The sequence below is a fragment of the Giraffa tippelskirchi genome, chromosome 5 (genome assembly GCF_054371585.1).
Source record: "Giraffa tippelskirchi isolate mGirTip1 chromosome 5, T2T-mGirTip1v1.2.pri, whole genome shotgun sequence".
NCBI classification, from domain to species: Eukaryota; Metazoa; Chordata; class Mammalia; order Artiodactyla; family Giraffidae; genus Giraffa; species Giraffa tippelskirchi.
Window position 1 is genome coordinate 175,239,324 of NC_137279.1, and position 24,793 is coordinate 175,264,116.

General features: G+C 37.8%; 1 protein-coding gene and 1 long non-coding RNA gene across 5 annotated transcripts in view; both read left to right on the plus strand.

Moving 5' to 3' along the window:
• Positions 1 to 24,793, plus strand: part of ZSWIM5 (zinc finger SWIM-type containing 5) — a 245,432-nt gene that overhangs the window by 141,659 nt on the left and 78,980 nt on the right. The gene's annotated exons all lie outside the window — the stretch shown is intronic.
• Positions 18,806 to 22,278, plus strand: LOC145507236 (uncharacterized). Its single transcript, XR_014054715.1, has 2 exons — positions 18,806 to 21,454; positions 21,507 to 22,278. It is a non-coding gene; the product is annotated as an uncharacterized LOC145507236 (long non-coding RNA).

Genomic DNA, 24,793 nt, shown 5'->3' on the forward strand with positions numbered 1-24,793 from the left:
GGGATTCTCCAGGCAAGAACACTGGAGTAGGTAGCCATTTCCTTCTCCAATGCATGGAAGTGAAAAGTGAAAGTGAAGTCGTTCAGTCATGTCTGACTCTTTGCAACCCCATGGACTGCAGCCTACCAGGCTCCTCCGTCCATGGGATTTTCCAGGCAAGAGTACTGGAATGGGGTGCCATAGCCTTCTCCGAGGCTTATACACCTATTTTTAAGTTATTATATTGGATATTTTTGAACAACAACAACAAAGAAAATTTTCAATCTTTTGGCAAGTTTGAAAATAGAAAAACAAATAGAAGAAAATCAATAAAGCCAAAAGCTGGTTCTCTGGTATTAAGGCCAAACAAAATCAGAGAAAGGAAGGAAGGAAGGGAAGGTAAGAAAAAAGAAAATGACGTGATTGTCTATATAGAAACTCCCAAGGAATTTACAAAAATGTTCCTTTTTTTCAAGTTATTAAAATTGGATATTTTTAAAAATCTTAATTTTCATTTGTACATTCCTGGTATAAAGAAATCTGATTGAATTTTGTATGCTGTATCCAAGATTTTTATACCTGTATCCAAGTCGTTCCTAAATGCACTTAGTGTTAGGATTTTTTTTTGTAAATTCTTCAAATGTTTCTATACAAATAATCATGTCTTCTTTTTTCTTACCTTCCTGCCTTCCTTCCTTTCTCTCATTTTGTTTGGCTTTAGTACCAGAGAACCAGCTTTTGGCTCTATTGATTTTTCTGTGTTGTTTTTCTATTTTCAAACTTGCCAAGAGATTGGAAATTTTCCTTGCTGTTATTATTCAGTCACTAAGTCGTGTCTGACTCTTTGTGACCCCATGGACTGCAGCATGCCAGGCTTCCCTGTCCTTCACCATCTCCCGAAGTTTGCTCAAACTCATGTCCATTGAGTCAGTGATCAATGGTCTGTCTAATCATCTCATCCTCTGCTGTCCTCTTCTCCTTTTGCCTTCAATTTTTCCCAGCATCTTCAATCTTTTCCAGTGAGTCGGCTCTTTGCATCAAGTGGTCAAAGTATTGGAGCTTCAGCTTCAGCCTCAGTCCTTCCAATGAATACTTTAGGGTTGACGAGTTTGATCTCTTTGCTGTCCAAAGGAGTCTCAAGAGTCTTCTTCAGCACCACAATTCAAAAGCATCAATTCTTTGGCACTCAGCCTTCTTTATAGTCCAACTCTCACGTCCATACATGACTACTGGAAATTTTCCTTATCTTTCTATTATTTATTTCTAATTTAATCTATCATGATCCATTTACCTAGACCCTGCCCCAGGCAACCACCAATCTGGTATCTTTGAGTTTGGTTTCTTTTAGATTCCACATATAATCATGCAATGTTTCTTTACCCCTGAGTTACTTACTTAGCATAATGCCCTCAAGCTCCACCCATATTGTCACAAATGGCAGAATTTCCTTCTTTGGATAATATGCCAATGTGTGTGTGTGTGTGTATCTCACATCTTTATCCATTCATCTATTAACAGACAGTTATGAAAGTGTGTTGGCTATTGTGAGTAGTGCTACAATGAACATTGGAGCTATCTTTGAAATAGTGGTTTCATCTATTTTGTGTGTATACCCAGAAGTGGAATTGCTGAATCATATGGTAGTTCTATTTTTAACTTTTTGAGGAACTTCTCTACTATTTCCATAGGTGGCTGTACCAATTTATATTCCCACCAGCAGTACACAAAAGTTCCTTTTTCTCTCCATCCTCACCAGCACTTGTTATTTCCTGTCTGTTTGATAATAATAACCATTCTAACAGGTGGAAGTCATGTCTCATTATGGTTTTTATTTGTATTTCCCTGATGATTAGTGATACTGAGCACTATTTCATGTACCTGTTGTCCATTTGTATGTCTTCGGGAAAATGTATATTCAGAGCCCTTGTCCATTTTTAAATCGAATTGATTTGTTGCTCTTGAGTTGTTTGAGTTCTTAATATATTTAGAATATTAACCAGATATAAACAATTGCCATAATCAATTGTTTCATTATGGATTATAGAATAGTTATTTTCTCTTATTCCATCATTCCTTTTATATTTATCAGCTAGCATTCTTCAAAGAGAGTGTTTCCTAAGAAATGCTGGATAGTTCCAACTAAAACATCATTGTTAGTGCTAATTTTTTCCTCTTTAGCTGAAAAGTTCAGATAAGGACTTTAAGTAATAAAAAGTTACCTCCAATGGTGGCAAATGAGGTTTTTCTTTTCTTTCTTTTTTTTTGAAGTATCTCTGTGGACACATAGGATTTTAAAAATATCTTATGGTCATAGTCATTTTTCTTTTTGATACTCAAACTGTTATTTATTTGGCTAGTGGAAGTCCTTTCCAGCTTCTTCATGTCTCCTTTTAACATACTTTTTCTTGGAGTGCATCCTTGATTTCAGGCAATGTAGAATGGCCCAGAAAAAAATTGATACCTTCCCTGCCTAGACCTGAAATTCACTGTGGAATGGTTACTTTTGGTGGTAATGGTTTTTAGAAACAAAAATGTAGGTGCATATGTGTTTGGTGCCACTGTGACATCATTTTTTCTAGGCCACCCCTAAAACTGGCCCAGTGTCACGGGCTGTTGCTTTTGGTTGGTTAAAGCAAGTCATGAGGCCTTTGCAGATCTAAAGGGAAAAAGAATAGACTCAGCCTCTTGATGGAGGAGTGACATAGTCACACTGCAGAAAACACATGGGAAGAATTTGGAAAAATATGTTCTACATCTGTGGCTGGACACAAGGGATATCTCCATTCTTTTGATATTAGAAATAATGCTGAAATCAGTAACCTTATAGATGTTTCATATCATGAGGGTTTATGTTCAGATTTCTTCAAGAAAATTAGAGATACCAAGAGCACATCTCATGCAAAGATGGGCACAATAAAGAACAGAAATGTGGACCTAACATAAGCAGAAGATACTAAGAAGAGGTGACAAGGACACACAGAAGAACTATACAAAAAGATCTTAATGACCCAGATAAACACAATGGTGTGATAATTCATCTAGAGCCAGACATCCTGGAGTCACGTGGGCCTTAGGAAGCATCATTATGAACAAAGCTAGTGGAGGTGATGGAATTCCAGCTGAGCCATTTCAAATCCTAAATGATGATCTGTTAAAAATGCTGCACTCAATATGCCAGCAAATTTAGAACACTCACCAGTGGCCACAGGACTGGAAAAGGTCAGTTTTCATTCCAGTCCCAAAGAAGAGCAATGCCAAAGAATGTTCAAACTACTGCACAATTGCATTCATTTCACATGCAACAAGGTAATGCTCAAAATCCTTCAAGATAAGCTTCAATAGTACATGAACTGAGAACTTCCACATGTGCAAGCTGGATTTAGAAAAGGCAGAGGAACCAGAGATCAAATTGAAACATCCGTTGAATCATAGAAAAAGCAAGAGAATTCCAGAAAAACACCTACTTCTGCTTCATTGACTATGCTAAAGCCTTTGACACTGTGGATCACAACAAACTAGAAAATTCTGAAAGAGATGGGAATAACAGACCATTTTGCTTACCTCCTACTAAACCTGTATGTAAGTAAAGAAGCAACAGTTAGAACTGGACATGGAACAACAGACTGGTTCCAATTGGAAAAGCAGTATGTCAAGGCTGTATATTGTCATCCTGCTTATTGAGAAATGCTGGACTGGATGAAACACAAGCTGGAATCAAGATTGCCGGGAGAAATATCAATAACCTCAGATATGCAGATGACACTACCCTTATGGCAGAAAGTGAAGAAGAACTAAAGAGCCTCTTGATGAAGGTGAAAGAGGAGAATGAAAAAAGCTGGCTTAAAACTCAACATTCAGAAAACAAAGATCATGGCAGCTTGGTCCCATCACTTCATGGCTAATCGTTGGGGAAACATTGGAAACAGTGACAGACTTTATTTTCTTGGGGTCCAAAATCACTGCAAATGGTGATTGCAGCCATGATATTAAAAGATAGTTGCTCCTTGGAAGAAAAGCTATGACCAACCTAGACAGCATATTAAAAAGCAGAGACATTACTTTGCTGACAAAGATCTTAATAGTCAAAGATGTGGTTTTCTGTTAGTCATGTATGGATGTGAGAGTTGGACCATAAAGAAGTCTGAGTGCTGAAGAATTGATGCTTTCAAACTGTGGTGCTGGAGAAGATCTTGAGTGTCCCTTGGACTGTAAGGAGATCAAACCAGTCAATCCTAAAGGAAATCAGTCCTGAATATTCACTGGAAGGACTGATGCTGAAGCTCCAATACTTTGGCCACCTGATGCGAAGAGCTGACTCATTAGAAAAGACCCTGATGCTGGGAAAGATTGAGGGCAGAAGGAGAAGAGGGCATCAGAGGGTGCGAAGGCTGGATGGCATCACTGATGCAACGAAAATGAACTTGGCAAACTTTGGGAGATGGTGAGGGACAGAGAGGCCTGGTGTGCTGCAGTCCATGGGGTCACAAAGAGTTGAACACGACTGGGTGACTGAACAACAACAACAGAAACTAGTACAGGAATACTCATAGCAGTTTTTTTCATGTTTGCCAAATTTTGGAAGTGACTGAAAGAGATGGGAATACCAGACCACCTGACCTGCCTCTTGAGAAACCTGTATGCAGGTCAGGAAGCAACAGTTAGAACTGGACATGGAACAACAGACTGGTTCCAAATAGGAAAAGGAGTAGATCAAGGCTGTGTATTGTCACCCTGCTTATTTAACATATATGCAGAGTACATCATGAGAAACGCTGGGCTGGAGGAAGCACAAGCTGGAATCAAGATTGCTGGGAGAAATATCAATCACCTCAGATATGCAGATGACACCACCCTTATGGCAGAAAGTGAAGAAGAACTAAAGAGCCTCTTGATGAAAGTGAAAGAGGAGAGTGAAAAAGTTGGCTTAAAGCTCAACATTCAGAAAACTAAGATCATGGCATCTGGTCCCATCACTTCATGGGAAATAGATGGGCAAACAGTGGAAACAGTGTCAGACTTTATTTTTGGGGGCTCCAAAATCACTGCAGATGGTGACTGTAGCCATGAAATTAAAAGACGCTTACTCCTTGGAAGGAAGGTTATCACCAACCTAGATAGCATATTGAAAAGCAGAGACATTACTCTGCCAACAAAGGTCCATCTAGTCAAGGCTATGGTTTTTCCAGTAGTCATGTATGGATGTGAGAGTCGGACGGTGAAGAAAGCTGAGAGCCGAAGAATTGATGCTTTTGAAGTGTGGTGTTGGAGAAGATTCTTGAGAGTCCCTTGGACTGCAAGGAGATCCAACCAGTCCATCCTAAAAGAGATCAATCCTGGGTGTTCATTGGAAGGACTGATGTTGAAGCTGAAACTCCAATACTTTGGCCACCTGATGCTAAGAGCTGACTCATTGGAAAAGACCCTGGTGCTGGGAAAGATTAAGGGCAGGAGGAGAAGGGGACGACAGAGGATGAGATGGTTGGATGGCATCATTGACTCGATGAACATGGGTTTGGGTGGACTCCGGGAGTTTGTGATGGACAGGGAGGCCTGGAGTGCTGCGGTTCATGGGGTTGCAAAGAGTCGCACACGACTGAGCAACTGAACTGAACTGAACTGAAAATGTCCTTCAGAAGGTGAGTGGATAAATAAACTTTGGTACATCTAAACATTGGAATATTATTCAACATGAAAATGAAATGAACTATCAAGCCATGAAAAGGCTTGGAGGAACCTTAAAGCAGAGTAATGTCTCTGCTTTTCAGCATGCTGTCTAGGTTTGTTATAGCTTTCCTGCCAAGAAGCAAATGTCTTCTGATTTCACGGCCGCAGTCACCACATGCAGTGATTTTAGAGCCCAAGAAGAGGAAATCTGTCACTACTTCCACCTTTTCCCCCTTTGAAAGTGACAATGAAAGTCACTCAGTCATGTCCAGCTCTTTGTGACCCATAGACTACGTCAGGCGAGTGTATGCTCCTCAGTTCTGTCACATCACAGCAAAGATTTGGAGTGACGGACGTTAGAGCCTTCGGCCCTCGGCGGGTCACAGCTCTCGCATCTTGGACACACCGTGTTATAGCTCTTAGACGAATCAGTGTTGCAGCTCAGTGTTACAGGTCTTTTATTTAGATGATAGCAGGAAAATCCATCCTCAAATCATGAGGGCATGCTGACTGTTGACCAGAAAGAGAGAGAGAGAAAGAGAGCACACGCATGTGGGAGAGAGAGAGAGAGAAAGAGAGAGAGAGAGAGAGAGAGAAAGAGAGAGAGAGAGAATGCTTTGGCTCCTCTTTTTATGTGTTTTTTTTTTTCTTCCCCCTGGGCCTGCCCTATGCAAATTGGGATTAGACAGGAGTGCTGTTCTACCTGAAGTTCTCACTCAGGTCCTCGGACCTTCCTTTAACCTTCCTTTGTTCTATTTTCACGGGCTTTTCCCTTCCTTGTCTTTTAGCCACCGCCATTTTGGACTCCTGCTTCCTATTCTAACTACCTAACGTTCCCCCCTCAAGAGATGGGAGGCCCAATTCTTTGGGAATAGGGGCGTCAAGGTCTTTCTGGCTACTTCCTGCTGAATTGGGACAGCGAGGGGTATTGGGCCTCCCCCTCTTGCTAGGCTCAGGCCTCAGAGTCCTCATAGCGGTACCCATCTAAGGGTGAGTGATATTTTCCATGGTCAGCTGTAGTTTTATATCTTTGTTGAACTGGCACCGCATGTTGTAGCTGGTTGACCTGAGCAGAGACAAAACAGGTTAGACAATTGACAATACATGGAGTAATCATAAGCAGCATCAATATTGTGTAACAAGGACTAGTAGGGGCATTAGCGAATTCTAAATTCACATCGCCAGAATGGCTCAAGTCCCTCCTTGTTCAGGGATCAGAAGATCTGTCTCCTGTCTGTTTTCGAGTACAATCTCTGTCGAGCTGTGTTGGCTCTTAGGAGCTATCCTGAGAAATCTTATCCCCAGAAATCAGATTTTGGGGGTGTTCATTAGAATGGCACTCATTTGTAGTTCTGAATAGGTATCTGAGATTTCCCAGGGGCTCACAGGTATATTGAGTGTCCTCTTTTCTTCCAGGGCTTGAATCGTGAGTAGTGAATCCAGGAGTCATGTCCTGGTACCCTGCCTGCTGTGGAGGTAGAAAGTATTACAGGGTAGGGGCCCTTCCATGTGGGCTGGAGTTGAGCCTTTGGGGACCCATCTTTCCAGACTTTAATTAGGACTTGAGTCCCTGGAGCATATAGTTGTGACTCCTTAGAATCTTTAGGGTCCTGGTTCAAACCCCACAAGCATATATCCGGTTGGAATTGCCCAATGGCCATGGTATAAGACTGGAGGGTCTGAACCTCTGGATCTAGGAAGAGGTCATTGACATAAACAAAAGGTCTCCCATATAGCATCTCATAAGGACTAAGACCAACCTGTTCCTTAGGAGCAATACGGGTGTGGAGGAGGGCAATTGGTAAAGCCTCCTTCCACCCCAGGGAGGTCTCCTGGGTTATCTTTTTTATCGCTGATTTTAAGAATTGGTTGGCTCTTTCTACTTACATACAGTCCATGGAATTCTCCAGGCCATAATACTGGAGTGGGTAGCCTTTCCCTTCTCCAGGGAATCTTCCCAACCCAGGGATTAAACCCATGTCTCCCGCATTGCAGGCAGATTCTTTACCAGCTGAGCCACAGGGAAGCCCCTTTCCCCTTCTATTTGCCATAAAATAATGGGGCCAGATACCATGATCTTAGTTTTTTTAATATTTAGTTTTAAGCTGGCTCTTTCACTTTCCTCCTTCACCCTCATCAAGAATCTGAAGTATGTGAAGCATACTTTATTTTGATTTTAAGCAAATGTAGTGTACCAAATTCAACACAAATTAGCAAAAAAGTCAGTATAGTAGAGGTTAGTCATTGTTGGCTCAAAAAATATCCATTAAAATGAGAGTAACTGGAAAAGAATTTGAAAAAGAATATATATATTGTTTTATATATATATATATCAGTTTTATATATAAAACTGAACCAATTTGCTATACAGCAGAGATTAACACAATATTGTAAATCAACTATACTTGATTTTAAATTAAAAAAATGTTTTAAATAAATTTTAAAAAAGAGAAAAATGAGAGTAACGAGACTTTTTTAGTATAAAGATGATGTGTTTCACAGTTAGTTCTTAATTATGCATTCATGGAATGATCATTCGGTGTATGGATTATCCAGGTAATTTGTTTCTAATTTCCTTTCACCTCCCTTCTGTTGATTACTGCTTTCTTATTTTATACCTCCAGAAGAGTTGGGCAGGAAAAGAGATTAGATGAAAATAAAAAAGATAGCAGTTTTTTCTGGTTAGCAATTGTGTTCAGAAATTTTATAAGTAAGAATATTGAAATTAATGACAAACTAATTTTAAAAATTGCTAGTGGTTTTCAGTATTTGCTGCTTTAATACTCATTGCCTAGATTGTTTCTTATTATAGAAGGAGGAGATTGGCATTTCACGTTGGTAAAGGAAGACATCAGTGATATTCATTTATATAGCCTTTGTGTTTATAGTTAGAAAATACCAAGGTTATACTGTTCTGAAATAAAAATGGCATGGATTTAAGTAGTTATGAATAATATGATAACTGTTTTTACATATTGCCAATAAATGGAATTTTGATTTTTCTTTTCATCCTCTCTGTGTACTACTTTAGCTGAAGGTATTGGTAAAAGGCTTTCTCTTATTCCTCTATTATCTGCCTAGGAGTTTTACATAAACCTATCTGATAGGCTGTTTCATTTGATAGTATCTTACTATCAAGGGAGAAACTCAGAAAAGCGCTAATGTCATAATGAAGCTTTGCCCACCTCGATGAAACAGTTTATATTATATAGATAATTTGTTTTGCCTTTTGCTAATACTGCTTAAAATGTTCTTCCTTTAAAAATGTGGTTATTTTCAAACTTATTAAAAGTAGATCTTTAAAAATGCTAACATTTACTTAGAAATTTCTCTTACAGAGTGTTTGAGCTTTAAAAGTAAGATCCCAATACAGCATTTAAAGAAATACTCTAGCTGAACTTCCCTCTGTATTATTCATGTAAAACATGGCTCTATAGACCCTTATATAATACCTGTCATAATTTTCATATATTTTTTTTTTATTACTGTTATTTGTATTGATTTATAGTTGATTTGCAATGTTGTGGTAGTTTCAGGTATACAGCAAAGTGATTCAGTGTCATATATGTATACATATATACATATGCGTGTGTGCATGCTAAGTTGCTTCAGTCATGCCTGACTTGGAGGGAAGCTGTGCCAGGAGTTAGGGGTAGGAGAAGGCACCGTGTGTGAACTCAGTCTCTCAGTCGTGTCCCACTCTGCAACCCCATGGACTGTAGCCCACCAGGGTCCTCGGTCCATGGAATTTTCCAACCAAGAATGTGGTGGGTTGCCAGTTTCCTTCTCCTGGGAATCTTCCTGACCCATGGATTGAGCCCACGTCTCTGGTGTCTCCTGCATTGGCAGGTGGATTCTTCACCACCGTGCTATGTGGGAGGCCCAGAAGAAGGCAGATTTATGAAGTATGATATACCTGTGAGCCATCTAAGTGATGACATCAAGTAGGCAGTTGACTATAAGGATTTCAAGTTTAGAAAAGTGTCCTAAATTATAAATGTAAATAACTATTGTGGAATAGTCAGTATAAACATCTCAGCATACACTTCATCATCAGAAAACTTTCACTCTTGTGACTTAACCTTGGCTTTACTCTGGTTTAATAAGAAGTCTTACTTTTCTTCTCACTCACAGGGATGAAGAGCTAAGTAAAAGTACTGCTCTTAGTTGTTATACTACAGGGTCCCCCTAGAGGCTGTTTCTTTTCTGCTACCCTAATTCAGGTTTTGCTTGCTTCCCCTCATCTTTCAGCATCCTGCTCATTTCCATTTTGAACCGAAAAGAAAGGAAATGATTTTGCTTACATATGCACTGTTTTCCTGAGATTACCCTTTGCCACTTTTTTCCAGTCTCGAATTCTCTTTTGAATTCTTCTCTGCCGCTTCCTGTCCTTTGAAGGCTGGAACTGTTATAAAAGCTAATTGGCATCAAACACAAAAGATTATTCATTAACTTTTCTCTAAGACCTACAGCTCCTTCCAAGACTGATTCTAATTTTTTTTAAAGGACCCATCTCTCTCTTTTCTTCTGAACAGACATTTTCGAATATGTTTGAACAGAACATGCACAATTTTTAAACAACTGCTTTATATGCTGTATTTAGTTTGAAAGTTATTTTCCCATAGAAACAATATTATAAATGGTGGTTTGGTTTCCCCAGCCAACTCCAAAGCCTTTTAAACTTGTGTCACAGTGGTATTTAATCTATAATTGATAATAGCTATATCCTTGTTTCTTAGGCACAGTGATACATTTCCCATAAATTATTCTAGTACTGCATAGAGACAAGGACTGTACCTACAGGGCCCCAGTAATTTAACTTCGTACACTAGCAGCATAGAATCATAGGCGGTATGAGCTAGAAGGGACTATAACACAGTCTCAACTATTTATTTTATGAGGAAGAAAACTAAGAGCCAGGAAAACTAAATGATTTTTCCTCAGTGGCATCTTCTTATTTTACATCACTGAAACTTGCGTATGTTGATTCCTTTGTTAGAATTCCATATAAACGCCTTAATATCCATCAAAATTCAGTTCTGTGAAACTTTCTGCATCAACCTTTGTCTCCTTGGATATAGTGGGTCACTCTAGTCTCTGTGTTAGTGCCATACATTGTATATAGCTCTTGTAGCACTTGTTAGCTGCAAGTTGTGTGACCTTGTATAACTCACCAAATATCTTTATACTTCAGTTTGTTCATCCATAAAATAATTATAATCATAATACCTCATAGGGTTGATATGAAAACAAAATGAGTTAGTATATGTAAACAGCTTATGACAGTGTCTGGTGCATAGTAAATGGATGTAGCTATTATTATTATCATAATGCATTGTGATTTTTTAATGAGAATACTTGTCTTACCTACTGAACTCATCAGCTCTTTATCAAAGTCAGAAATATTATATATTACTCACTTTGTAAGCATTATATAAGTTTTTAATGAAACTTTTCATTTTGAGGTGACTGTAAATTGGCATACACTTGTAAAAAAATATTACAGAGAAATCCTGTGTCCTTTACCTAATTTCCTCCAGTAGTAAACCTTGCAAAACAATACTACAATATCACAACCAGGAGATTGATATTGATACAGTCAAAATTCAAAGCATTTTTATTACCACAAGGATCTCACGTATTGTCCTTTTATAGCCACACATTTCTTTCCGATATCCCTCTCCAAGCAACATCCTTAATCCCTGGCAACCACTGATGTGTTCTCTGTTCCTTTAATTTTATTATTTTAGGAATGTTATATAAAAGGAATAACACAATATAACTCAGCATAATTTACTCAACATAGTTCTATGAAAATTCATCAAAGTTGTTGCATGTGTTATTTCTAAAATTATTGTTGCATTGTGTTCCACAGTATGGATATGCATGCCAAACATGGCATGGATGCTACATGATATGGATAAACATACTTAAGTTTAACTCTCCATTGAAAGACATCTGAATTATTTCCAGTTCCTAGCTATTATGAGTAAAGCTTCTTTGAACATCATGGACAGGTTTTTGTGTGAACATAAGATTTTTTTCATTTAATTCATTTGTCTTTTATTTCTCTTTTAGCAAACATCAGATAATATGAACAAAATTGTATTGTTCACTATAGTTACACACATTCTTATTTGCTTTATGTGTTATAAACCTGCTTAAGTAGATAAAATTCACTGAAGAAATTAGACATATTCCAGAACTCTGACATATACTTTTCTAAGTTAGGACAAAAGCTTATCAAATTTCCCTAAGAGATCAGCATTATACAACAAAACAAATTAGTATATGCTGCTTTTAAGTTAACATCTGCCATTTTTCAGACTTTAATTTTAGGTTACAGCTAAAATAATTTTTATCTCAAGTTTTATGATGAAAGAACAAAAGCTGAAACATGCAAATCCTATTCATAACTGTACTGGCCATTTAAAAAATAAAAAATAATAAAAATAAAAAATCAAGAAGATGCTTCCCTTGTGGCTCAGTCAGTAAAGAGTCTGCCTGCAATGCAGGAGACCTGGGTTCAATTCCTGGGTCAGGAAGATCCCCTGGAGAAGGAAATGGCAACCCACTCAATATTCTTGCTTGGAGAATCCTGTAGACAGCGGAGCCTGGCAGGTTACAGTCTATGGGGTCGCAAGAGTCGGACACGACTGAGCGGCTAAGCACACACACAGCACACAAGAAAATGCTGCTCATTCTGCTAGAAAAAAATAGCTACCAATAAGCTATTTTAGAATGCTTTAAATATAGATGGAATTTACAATAAGTAGATTTCACTGTATCTTGTTTCATTGTTTAATGCTTCTCTTTTAATTTTAAAGTAACAGAACCCCCCCAAAAAAATCCAGATGTAGGATTACAAAACTAGCAGCCTTCACAATATATTCTGTTTAGCAGGCAGAATGGTTCTTAATCTTTGGAAGTGTAGTAGCTTCATACAGTACTTATTTTCCTCAAGATGACCACAACAGTTCCCCACACTGTCGCCTGCTGAGCATGTAATACTGATACCCTGTTTTTTATATTATAAAACCCAGTTGTTACTGTTGTTGTTTAGTTACTCAGTTGTGTCTGACTCTTTGTGACACCATGGACAATAGCCCACCAGGCTCCTCTGTCCATAGAATTTTCCAGTCAAGATTACTGGAGAACGTGAGTTTTTATTTCCCTAGGGTAAATGCCTAGGAGTGCAATTGCTGGATCATGCTTGATATGGTGGTTGCATGTTTAGTTTTTAGAGAAACTACCAAACTGTTTTCTAGCATGCTGTACCATTTTGCAGTCCCACCAACGACTTAATGAGTGATCCATTTTCTCCACATCCTCACCAGCATTGGTGATGCTGCTAATTTTTTTTATCCAGTCTGATGAAGTATATAGAGATATCTCATTGCATTTTTCATTTGCACTTCTCTTATAGCACATGATGTTGAACATCTTTTCATGTGCTTATTTGTCCTTTTTGGTGAAATATCTGTTCATGTCCTTTTCCCATTTGTTATTTGGATTTTTTTTAACAGTTGAGTTTTAAGAATTCTTTAAAAATATATTCTAAATACTAGTCCTTTTTTGGCTATATCATTTGCAATATTTTCTCCTAATCTGTAGCTTGTCTTTTTATCCTGTTAACAAGTCCTTTCATAGAGCAAAAGGTTATAATTTTGAGTAAGTCCAGTTTACAATCTTTTGTTTTATGGATTGTCCTGAGAACTCTTTGCCTAGCTATCAAACCTGAAGATTTTATTTTTTTCTAAACATTTTATAGTTTTGCATTCTGCATATAAGTTCATGATCCATTTTGCCATTTTGAGTTAATTTTTAATGTGTGAGGTTTAAGTTTATTGTTATAATTTTTTGCTGTGGATATCCAAATGTATTTTTTTTGTTAAAAAGACTTTCTTTCCTCTATTGAATTGCTTTTGCACTTTTGTGAAAAATATGATTAGAGCAATATTGAAGAAAACAAGGTTAATATACAAAAGTCAGTTTCTTTCCTCTAGACCAGCAGTGAGTAGTTAGATTGAAATGAAAAATAAAACACTGTTTACATCAGACAAGAAGGAAGGAAAGAAAGACAGACAGACTTAGGCATAAATCTAAGAAAATATGTATAAGACCTATATGAGGGAAATTATAAAACTCTAAAGAAGGAAATCAAAGAACTAAATAAATGAAGAGATATTTCATGTTCATGGATAAGAAAACTCTAACTATAGTTAGGGCTTCCCTGGTGGTTCAAAGAAGCCTGGCGGGCTACAGTCCATGGGGTCACAAAGAGTCAGACACAACTGAGTGCTAACACACGCGTGTGCACACACACACACAAATATAGTTAAAACTCAATATAGTTAAGATCTTTGTCTAGATTCAGCACAATCCCAGTCAAAATACCAGCAAATTGCTTTGTGGATATTGACAAACTGTTTCTAAAGTTTATGTCTAGTCCATGGGATCACAAAGAGCTGGACACAGCTGAGCGATTTTCACTTCATCAGTTATCTAAAAAACACAATGACAAAAGAGCAAATAGAAAAAAGATAGATAGTCTTTTCAACAATTGGTGCTGGAAAAACTAGACATTCACATGAAAGAAATGGATATAGACAGTGAACTTACACCTTTCACAAAAATTAACCCAAAATGGATCATAAACCTAAATGTAAAATGCAAAACTATATAACTTCTACAAGTTACATAGGGGGAAAAAATCTTGGGTTTGGCAGTGAGTTTTTAGTTTTAACACCCAAAGTGTGATCTATGAAATAAAAAAATTGATATGATGGATTGCCTTAAATTAAAATCTTCTGTTTTGTGAAGGACACTGTTAAGAGAATGAATAGACAAGCTACAGACTTGGAGAAAATATTTGCAAATGATATACCTGATAATGGACAATTATCCAAAAAATGTGAAGTGAAAGTTGCTCAGTTGTGTCCAGCTCTTTGCGACCCCATGGACTATACAGTCCATGGAATTCTCCAGGCCAGAATACTGGAGTGGGTAGCCTTTCCCTTCTCCAGGGGATCTTCTCAAGAAACCAAGGGATTGAACCCAGGTCTCCTGTATTGCAGGCAGATTCTTTATAAAGAATTTTTAAAGAATTTAAATTTATTTAATTTATTATATTGCATTATTAATTATAGTAAATTCTGTAAATACTTTAAATTTAAAGAATCTATACAATTTAAATTTAAAGAATTCTTTAAAGAATCTGCCTGCAATAAAAGAGACCTGGATTCAATCTCTGGGTTGGGAAGATCCCCTGGAGAAGGGAAAAGCTATCCACTCCAGTATTCTGGCCTGGAGAATTCCATGGGCTATCTAGTCCATGGGATCACAAAGAGCTGGACACAACTGAGCGATTTTCACCTCATCAGTTATCCAAAAAACACAATGAATTCTTAAACATCAGCAATAAAAATCCAGACAACCCAATTTAAAAATGGGCAAAAGATCTGAACAGACACCTCATCAAAGAAGATATACAGATGGTAAATAAGCATATGAAAAGATGCTCAATATCATATGTCATTAGGGAATTGTAAATTAAAACAATGGGTTACTACTACATACATATTAGAACAGGCCTTCCCTGGTGGGTCAGATGGTAAAGAATCTGCCTGCAATGCAGGAGACCCAGGTATGATCCCAGGGTTGGGAAGATCCCCTGGAGAAGGAAATGGCAACACACTCCAGTATTCTTACCTTGAGAATCCCATGGACAGAGGAGCCCAGTACATGGAGTTGCAAAGAATCAGACACAACTGAGCAACTAACACATATTAGAATGGCTAAAATCCTAAACACTGACAACACCAAATGCTGACTAGCATGTGGAGCAACAGGAACTTTCATTCATTACCTGTAGGAATGCACTTCCAACAACTTTGAAAAATTTTTTACAAAGCGAAACATAGTTTTACCATACAATCCAGTAATTGTTTTCCTAGGTATTTACTCCAATGAATTGAAAACTTATTCCACATAAAAACTAGTACTGCAGATGGTGACTGCAAATGGTGACAGTAGCCATGAAATCAGAAGACATTTGCTTCTTGGCAGGAAAGCTACCTAGACAGGCTGCTGAAAAGCAGAGGTATTACTTTGCCAACAAAGATCAATATAGTTAAGGCCATGGTCTTCCCAGTGGTCATGTACAATTGTAAGAGCTGGACCATAAAGAAGGCAGAACGCCAAAGAACTGATGCCTTCGAACTAAGGTGCTGGAGAAGACTCGTTAGAGTCTCTTGGACAGCAAGGAGGTCAAACCAGCCCATTTTAAGGGAAATCAACACTGAATATTTGTTGGAAGGACTGATACTGAAGCTGAAACTCCAGTATTTTGGTCATCTGATGTGAACAGCTGACTTATTGGAAAAGTCCCTGATGCTGGGAAAGATTGAGGGCAGAAGGAGAAGAGCGCTTCAGTGGATGAGATGGCTGGATGGTATCATCGATGTAGTGGACATGAATTTGGGCAAACTTTGGGAGATGGTGAGGGACAGAGAGGCCTAGCATGCTGTTGTCCATGGGGTTGCAAAGAATCAGACATGACTGGGTGACTCAGCAACAACAACAAAAACTAGTATAGGAATGCTCATAGGTTTTTTTTTTTCATATTTGCCAAATTTTGGAAGTGACCAACATGTCCTTCAGAAGGTGAGTGGATAAATAAACTTTGGTACATTCATACATTGGAATATTATTCAGCAGAAAAATGAAATGAGCTATCAAGCCATGAAGAGGCTTGGAGAAACCTTAAATGCTTATTGTTAAGTGAAAAGGCAAGTCTGAAAAGTCTGTAGACCATATGATTCCAAATACATGACATTCTGGAAAGGCAAATCTATAGAGACACTAAAAAAAAAAAAATCAGTGGTTGTCAGGGGTTTAGGGAGTGGTGGTGATTGGAAAGGAAAGGGTAAATTACTGGAGCACAGGGTATATTTAGGGCAGTGAAACTACTCTTTATGATACTCTGATGATAGGTACATGACATTATGCATTTGTCAAACTGACAGACCTATACATCTCAAAGAGTGAACCTTAATGTAAAGTGTAAATTTTAAAACAGACCAATAAATATAAGTTGGTAATATTTCTGTGAGTCTGTTTCTGGGTTCTCTATACTGTTCTGTTGAGCTAGGTATTTATCTCTCTAGTACCACACAGTCTCGATTTATTATAGCTTTATGACAAGTCTTAAAATAGGGTAGATTGTTTCTTTCTATTTCATTCTTCTTTTAAAAATTTGTTTTAGCTATTCTAGTTCTTTTGCCTTTACATTAAAAGTTTAGAATAATCTTGTCTTTATCCATAAAAAATCTTGCTAGGATTTTGATAGTAATTACATTAATTGCATTTGGGAGGAATTAAAATCTTTACAATATTGAGTCTTCCAAACTGTGAACATGGAATTTCTCTCCATTTATTTGGGTCTTTAAAAAAAAAAGTATTTATTTATTTTTGGCCGGGTCTTCGTTGCTGTGCAGGATTTTCTCTAGTTGTGGCAGGTAGGGGCCACCCTAGCTGTGGTATGCAGGTTTCTCATTGCAGTGGCTTCACTTTTTGTGGAGCATGGACGCTAGTGTGCGCAGACTTCAGTAGTTGTGGCACATGGGTTCGGTAGTTGTGGTTCCTGGGCTCTACAGCACAGGCTCAGTAGTTGTGGTGCACAGGCTTAGTTGCTCTGCAGCATGTGAAATCTTCCTGGATCAGGGATTGAACTCATGTCACCTGCATTGGCAGGCAGATTCTGGACCACTGAGCCACTAGGGAAGCCCCTATTTAGATCTTTTGTGTTTTCTTTCATCAGTGGCTTGTAGTATTCAACATCCAAGTCTTGCATATGTTTTATTAGATTTACCCCTAAGTATGTCTTTCTTCCCTTTTTTTCTTTCTTTGTTCCCCTTTCTCTCTTTTTTTTAAAAATGTTTATTTATTTATTTGGCTGTGCTGGTCTTAGTTGCAGCATGTGGGATCTTCAATCTTCATTGTGGCATGAGGGATCTTTAATTATGACATACAGAATCTTGTAGTTGTGGCATACAAACTCTTAGTTGTGGCATGTGAGATCTAGTTCCCTGACTAGGGATTGAACCCAGGCCCCCTGCATTGGGAGCACAGAGTCTTAGCCACTGGACCACTAAGGAACTCTCTACTGTCTCTTTCTCTCTTTCTTTCTTTAAGTAATACTATGTTTAAAATTTTTATTGTTCATTACTAGAAATACAGGGGATTTTTGTATATTTATCATATGTTATGTGATATTGCTGAACACAACATTCGGCTGAACTTCAAGTCTATTGTTGATGAAGTCCCTCAGCTTTTGTTTGTCTTAGGAAGTCTTTTATTTCTCCTTTGTATCTGAATGATAACTTTGCTGGATAGAGTATTCTTGGCTGGCAATTTTTTTCTTTCAATTATTCTGAATATATCATTTCATTCTCTCCTAGCCCATAGGGTCCCTGCTGAGAAATCATTTGATGTCCTAACGAGGATTCCTTTGAATGTTACCATCTTTTTTACCTTTGCTGTTTTTAGGATTCTCTTTTTGGTTTTGTTTTTTTGACAGTTTCATTATAATGTCTCTTGAAGAAGGTTGCTTTGCATTGCATGAGATAATGAGGATCTGTTAGCCTTGTGAACCTAGTTTTCCAATTTTCTCCACAAATTTGGGAATTTCTCAGCTATTATTTCTTAAATATTCTGCCCATATTTCTCCTTTTGATAGTTCAGTTATTCTAATAATTGAACAATGTTAGTGTCATAAAGACCACATAGGCTTTCTTTCCTCTTTTTCCAGTATTCTCTTCTGACTATCCTTTAGATCACTTATTCTATCTTCTGTTTGGTCTATTCTGCTGTAGATGCTCTCTATTGCATTTGTTTCATTTCATTCATTGGATTCTTCAGCTCCAGAATTTCTGTTTGTTTCTCTTTTATGATTTCTTCCTCTTTGTTAAGTTTCTCATTTTGTTTAGGTATTATTTTTCCTGACTTCACTGAATTATCTTTCTGTGTTTTTCTTGTAGCTAATTGAGCTTCCTTAAAATAGCTATTTCAAAATTTTTGTTAGATTGCAAAATTCTGTATCTCTGTATTCAGTTATGCAGGATTATTGTCATTTGGTGATGACATGTTTGCTTGATTCTTCGTGTTCCTTGGACTTTTGTGTTGCTGCTTTTGCATTTGTAGTAGCAGACATCTCAGATATTTACTGGTTGCCTTCAGGTAGGCTATACTGTTTGTTGGTCCTGTTATATGTGGGGTTTTCTCCAATCTTGAATGGATACACCTGCTTCCCATTTCTTGCTCATCCTTGTGGCAGAATTCTTAAGCTTTTATGCTTTCTTTAATTTTCACATCTCAGAAGGCCAATTGCTGGAAACCTCTTTTATTTTCCAGAAGGTGGTGCTATGGCTTAAGTATGTGGTTTTTCTTACCTACAGACCCTGGTCTGATTATCTGAGTGCATTCCACTGGTTCTCACTCTCACTGCCATATTTGGGAGTGTGCAGTAGGAGCTGCCTTCAGGGGTGGGTGGTGTGGGTGTAGCACCTGGGATGTTGGGGTGCCTGTGGATCAGATGCAGAGATCATTAGGTGAGGTTCTCCTAGTAGCTCATGGGTGGGTAAATGCAAATAGCAGGAACCATGTCTCTTTAATGCCCTTTAATATTCTTATCTGCCTCTTTCATAGTCTTTTTCCTACCCCCAGACATGGAAGTCTGACCTCAATACTCTGGGTACTAATGAAGAGAAACTAATTTCTCCAGCAGTGTCTGCACAGCTGGAGTAGCCAAGCACTCACCTTCCCCCTACCTTGTCACCTTGAGAGAGGGATAGCACTGGCAAAGTTCTAGTTACTCTTTCTGTTGCATCTAGTTTATCTTTTGTTTTGCTTTGTTTTGTTTTTGCTCCAGTGAAGTGCTAAAAATTTCCCCTCAAAAAGGCTGGAGTCTACAAATACTCTCTTATCTGGCGGTGACTTCCACATTAACACTCTTTGAGTTTTCCCCAACTACAGCTAAGAGAGGCTGGGACTAGTTTGCTGGCTGCTGCTGTTTCCCAGCCCTTATTGAGTCCTCTCTGACTGTTACCTGATGCACAGGTACGAGAGACTGCTTCCAAGTCCCTTGGCGTATGGTGTTGGAGATCTCACAGCTCCCAGTGCTGTGTGCTTAGTCACGCAGTCGTGTCTGCCTCTTTGCGACCACATGGACTGTGGTTTGCCAGGCTTCTCTGTCCATTCTCCAGGCAAGAATATAGGAGAGTGGGTTGCGATGCCCTCCTCCAGGAGATCTTCCCAACCCAGGGATCGAACCCAGGCCTCCCACATTTACAGGAAGATTCTTTACTGTCTGAGCTACTAGGGAAGCCCCACAACTCTCAGAGATACCTTCATTTTTGGATGGATGCTGATTTTTAGTTGCTAAAAGCGGGAGCAAAAAGGAACAACATTTTATGCTACCATGTTGCTGATGTCCCTCTCAGGAAAAGTTCTTTTGACCTTGAGTTAGGCAAAGATTTCTTAAATACAACAACAGAATCATGATCTATAAGAGAATATAGTGATAAATTAGACTTTATCAAAATTAGAAACTTGTACACTTTGAAAAATGTGATAAAGAGAATGAAACCAGTCCACATACTAGGAGAAAATATTTGCAAAGTGCATATCTAATCAAGGATTTGTATCTAGATAATAGAAAGAACACTCAAACTTTCTATGAAAAAACAAGCTACCCAATTATGAAAGAGGCATAATTTTGAGTAGATCCTTCACCACTGAAGATATATGGGTTGCAAATATGCACATCAAAAGATACTCAACTTTATACATTGTTTGAGAAATGAAAATTAAAATCCAATGATATACCACTGCATACCTATTAGAATGACTGAAATTAGAAAGCCTGACTATACCAATTGTTGGCAAGAACATGGGACTCTTATATTTTGCTGGTGAGAATATAAAATACAACCACTTTGGAGAACAGTTCCACAGGTTTTTTTTAAAGTTAAATAACTCCTTTCCAAAATTATGCTGGGAGTCCTAGCTAACATAATAAGGCAAGAATAGAGGGGGGGAAATGTATACAGGTTGGGAAGGAGAAATAGAACTATCTTTGTTCACAGATAACATGATCATCCTCTTCAAACATCTGAAAGAATCAATTAAAAAAAAGCCTGTAACTAACAAGTGGTTACAGCAAGATTGAATGGTACAAAGTTAATACTTAATCATTATCCTATATACTAGAAATGAACAACTAGAATTTGAAAGTAAAAACAAAATACCATTCCTATTAGCACTCAAAAAAGATTAAATACTTAGATTTAAATATAACAATTTGTAGAAGATCAATATGAGGACAACTGTAGAATTCTAATGAAAGAAATCAAAATATAAATTAATGGAAAGATATTCCATGTTCATGGATGGGAAGAATCAATATTGTCAAGATGTCAGTTCTGTACAACTTGATCTCATATTCAACACAATCCTAATCAAAACTTCAGTAAGGTATTTTGTGGACTTTGATGAACTATTTCTAAAGTTTATATGTAAAAGCAAAAGGCTTAGAACAACTGACACAAGAATGAAAAAGAACAAAGTTGGAAGAAAGGCACTACTCAACTATGACCATTACTATAAAGCTACAATGTTAGGACAGTGTGGTATTGGTGAAAGAATATACAGATCAATGGAATAGCACAGAGAGCCTAGAAATAGACCCACACAAATATAGTCAAGTGATCTTTGGCAAAGAAGCAAAATCAATAAAGTAGCAAAATCAATAGTAGTAGTAATAGTAGTAGTAGTATCAATAGTAGTAGATGCAACATCAATAGTCTGTGGCAGAAATAGTATTTTCAACAAATGGTGCTGGAACAACTGGACATCCATATGCAAAAAAAAAAAAATCTAACATAGATATTATACCCCTTATAAAAATTAACTCAAAATGGATCATGGACCTCAGTGTAAAATAGAAAACTATAAAACTCCTAGAGGATAATATAGTAGAAAACCGAAGGAACCTCAGATATGGTGATGACTTTTTAGATAGAAAATCAAAAGCACAATTCATGAAGAAAAGAATTGATAAGCTGTACTTCATTAAAATTAAAAACATCTACTTTGTGAAAAAACACTGTCAAAAGAATGAGAAAATGACCACAGACTGGGAGAAAATATTTGCAAAATATTGAATGCATATTTTAAGTGACATAACCCAACATGAAAAGGACATAATTCCAAGTAGAGACATTCTGGAAGACACAAATCTATGAAGACAATAAAATGATCAGTCATTAGCGGGGAAGGTGGGATGAACAGGCAGAACACAGGGGATTCTCAGGGAGTGAAACTACTCTGAAAATAACAGTTTACTGTACTATAGTATGATATTATAATGTGGATACATGTCATTACACATTTGTCAAAAAGAGTGAACTCTAATATGAACCGTGGACTTTAGGCATAACATCAGTGTAGGCTCATCAACTGTAACTAACTACCATTTTGGTACAGGATTTTAATAGTAGGGGAAGCTTACATATGTGAGGTAGGGTATATATGAGAAATATCTACTTTCTATTCAGTTTTGCACTAAAAAATAAAGTCTATTTTTTAAAAAAAAGTTAAACAGATACCTGGCATATAGTGTAATAATTTTTCTTCTAGGTATTACCCAAGAGAAATGAAAGTATACATCCATACAAAAACTGCCACACAAACATTCAGAGTAGTTTTATTTGTAATAACCAAAGACTAGGAATAACTCAAATGTCTATCAGCAGATAAATGGATAAGTGAAAGTGGTCTTTCCATACAATGGAGTACTAGTCAATAATTAAAGAAATGAACCTTGCTGTTGATACAGACTTGGATGAATCTCTAAGTATGCTGAAAAAATAAAGCAGACAAAAAAGGATATGTGTCATAGTAGCTCCATTTATGTAAAATTCTGGAAAATACAAGCTAATCTGTAGTGACAGAAAACAGATCAGTGTTTACTTGTAGGCCAAGAAGAGGCAAGGAGAAACATAAATTGGAACCTAAATATGAGCATTTTGTTATAGATCAGTTATCCCTCAGTAAAGCTATTAAAAGGAAACTTTAAAAATTAAGAATGTTATTAACTAGCATTTTTTGGAAGACAGTTGTCTTGTAGTCTCCAAATACTTACATTGTATATTTTTGTTATTTAATCCTACAGTAACACTCTGAGGTAGTTCTTATCTCTGTCTTATAGATGAGAACACTAAGGATAAGGCTAAATTAAAATGTCCATTTCTGATTACACCTTGGCTTCAAATTATACTACAAAGCTACAGTAATCAAAACAGCACGGTACTCAGTGGAGGAAAGAAAAAATAGGACTCTCTTAATGTTAGTATCCTGTGTTACTAGTGACAATTTTAACAAGCCACTCCAGTATTCTTCCCTAGGAAATCCCATGGGCAGAGGAGCCTGGTGGGCTATAGTCCAGTTCAGTTCTGTCAGTCACTCAGTCATGTCTGACTCTTTGCAGCTCCATGGACTGCAGCACGCCAGGCCTCCCTGTCCATCACCAACTGCAGGAGCTTACTCAAACTCATGTCCACTTAGTCAGTGATACCACCCAACCATCTCATCCTCTGTCGTCCCCTTCTCCTCCCGCTTTCAATCTTTCCCAGCATGAGGGTCTTTTCCAGTGAGTCAGTTCTTTGCATCAGGTGGCCAAAGGATTGGAGTTTCAGCTTCAGCATCAGTCCTTCCAATGAATATTCAGGACCAATTTCCTTTAGGATGGAATGGTGGGATCTCCTTGCTGTCCAAGGGACTCTCAAGAGTCTTCTCCAACACCACAGTTCAAAAGCATCAATCTTCAGCGCTCAGCTTTCTTTATAGTCCAACTCTCACATCCATACATGACTACTGGAAAAACCATGGCTTTGACTAGACAGACCTTTGTTGGCAAAGTAATGTCTCTGCTTTTTAATATGCTATCTAGGCTGGTCATAACTTTTCTTCCAAGGAGCAAGCATCTTTTAATTTCATGGCTGCAGTCACCATCTGTGGTGATTTTGGAGCCCCCCCAAAATAAAGTCTCTCCCTGTTTCCACTGTTTCCCCATCTATTTCCCATGAAGTGATGGGACCGGATGCCATGATCTTAGTTTTCTGAATGTTGAGTTTTAAGCCAACTTTTTCACTCTCCTCTTTCACTTTCATCAAGAGGCTCCTTAGTTCTTCTTTGCTTTCTGCCACAAGTGTGGTATCATCTTCATATCTGAGGTTATTGATATTTCTCCTGGAAATCTTGATTCCAGCTTGTGCTTCATCCAGGCCAGCATTTCTCATGATGTAGTCTGCATAGAAGTTAAATAAGCAGGGTGACAATATACAGCCTTGACATACTCCTTTCCCGATTTGGAACCAGTCTGTTTTTCCACGTCCAGTTCTAACTGTTGCTTCTTGACCTGCATACAGGTTTTTCAGGAGGCAGGTCAGGTGATCTGGTATTCCCATCTCTTGAAGAATTTTTCACAGTTTGAGGTGATCCACACAGTCAAAGGCTTTGGCATAGTCAATAAAGCAGAAGCAGATGTTTTTCTGGAACTCTCTTGCTTTTTCAAGGATCCAACAGATGTTTGCAATTTGATCTCTGGTTCCTCTGCCTTTTCTAAATCCAGTTTGAACATCTGAAAGTTCACGGTTCACATACTGTTGAAGCCTGGCTTGGAGAATTTTGAGCATTACTTTGCTACAGTGTGAGATGAGTGCAGTTGTGTGGTAGTTTGAATATTCTTTGGCATTGCCTTTTTTTGGAATGGAATGAAAACTGACCTTTTCCAGTCCAGCAGCCACTGCTGAGTTTTCCAATTTTACTGGCATATTGAGTGCAGCACTTTCACAGCATCATCTTTTAGGATTTGAAATAGCTCAACTGGAATTCCATCACCTCCACTAGCTTTGTTCGTAGTGATGCTTCCTAAGGCCCACTTGACTTCACATTCCAGGATGTCTGGCTCTAGGTGAGTGATCACACCATTGTGGTTATCTGGGTCATGAAGATCTTTTTTGTACAGTTCTGTGTATTCTTGCCACCTCTTCTTAATATCTTCTGCTTCTGTTAGGTCTATACCATTTCT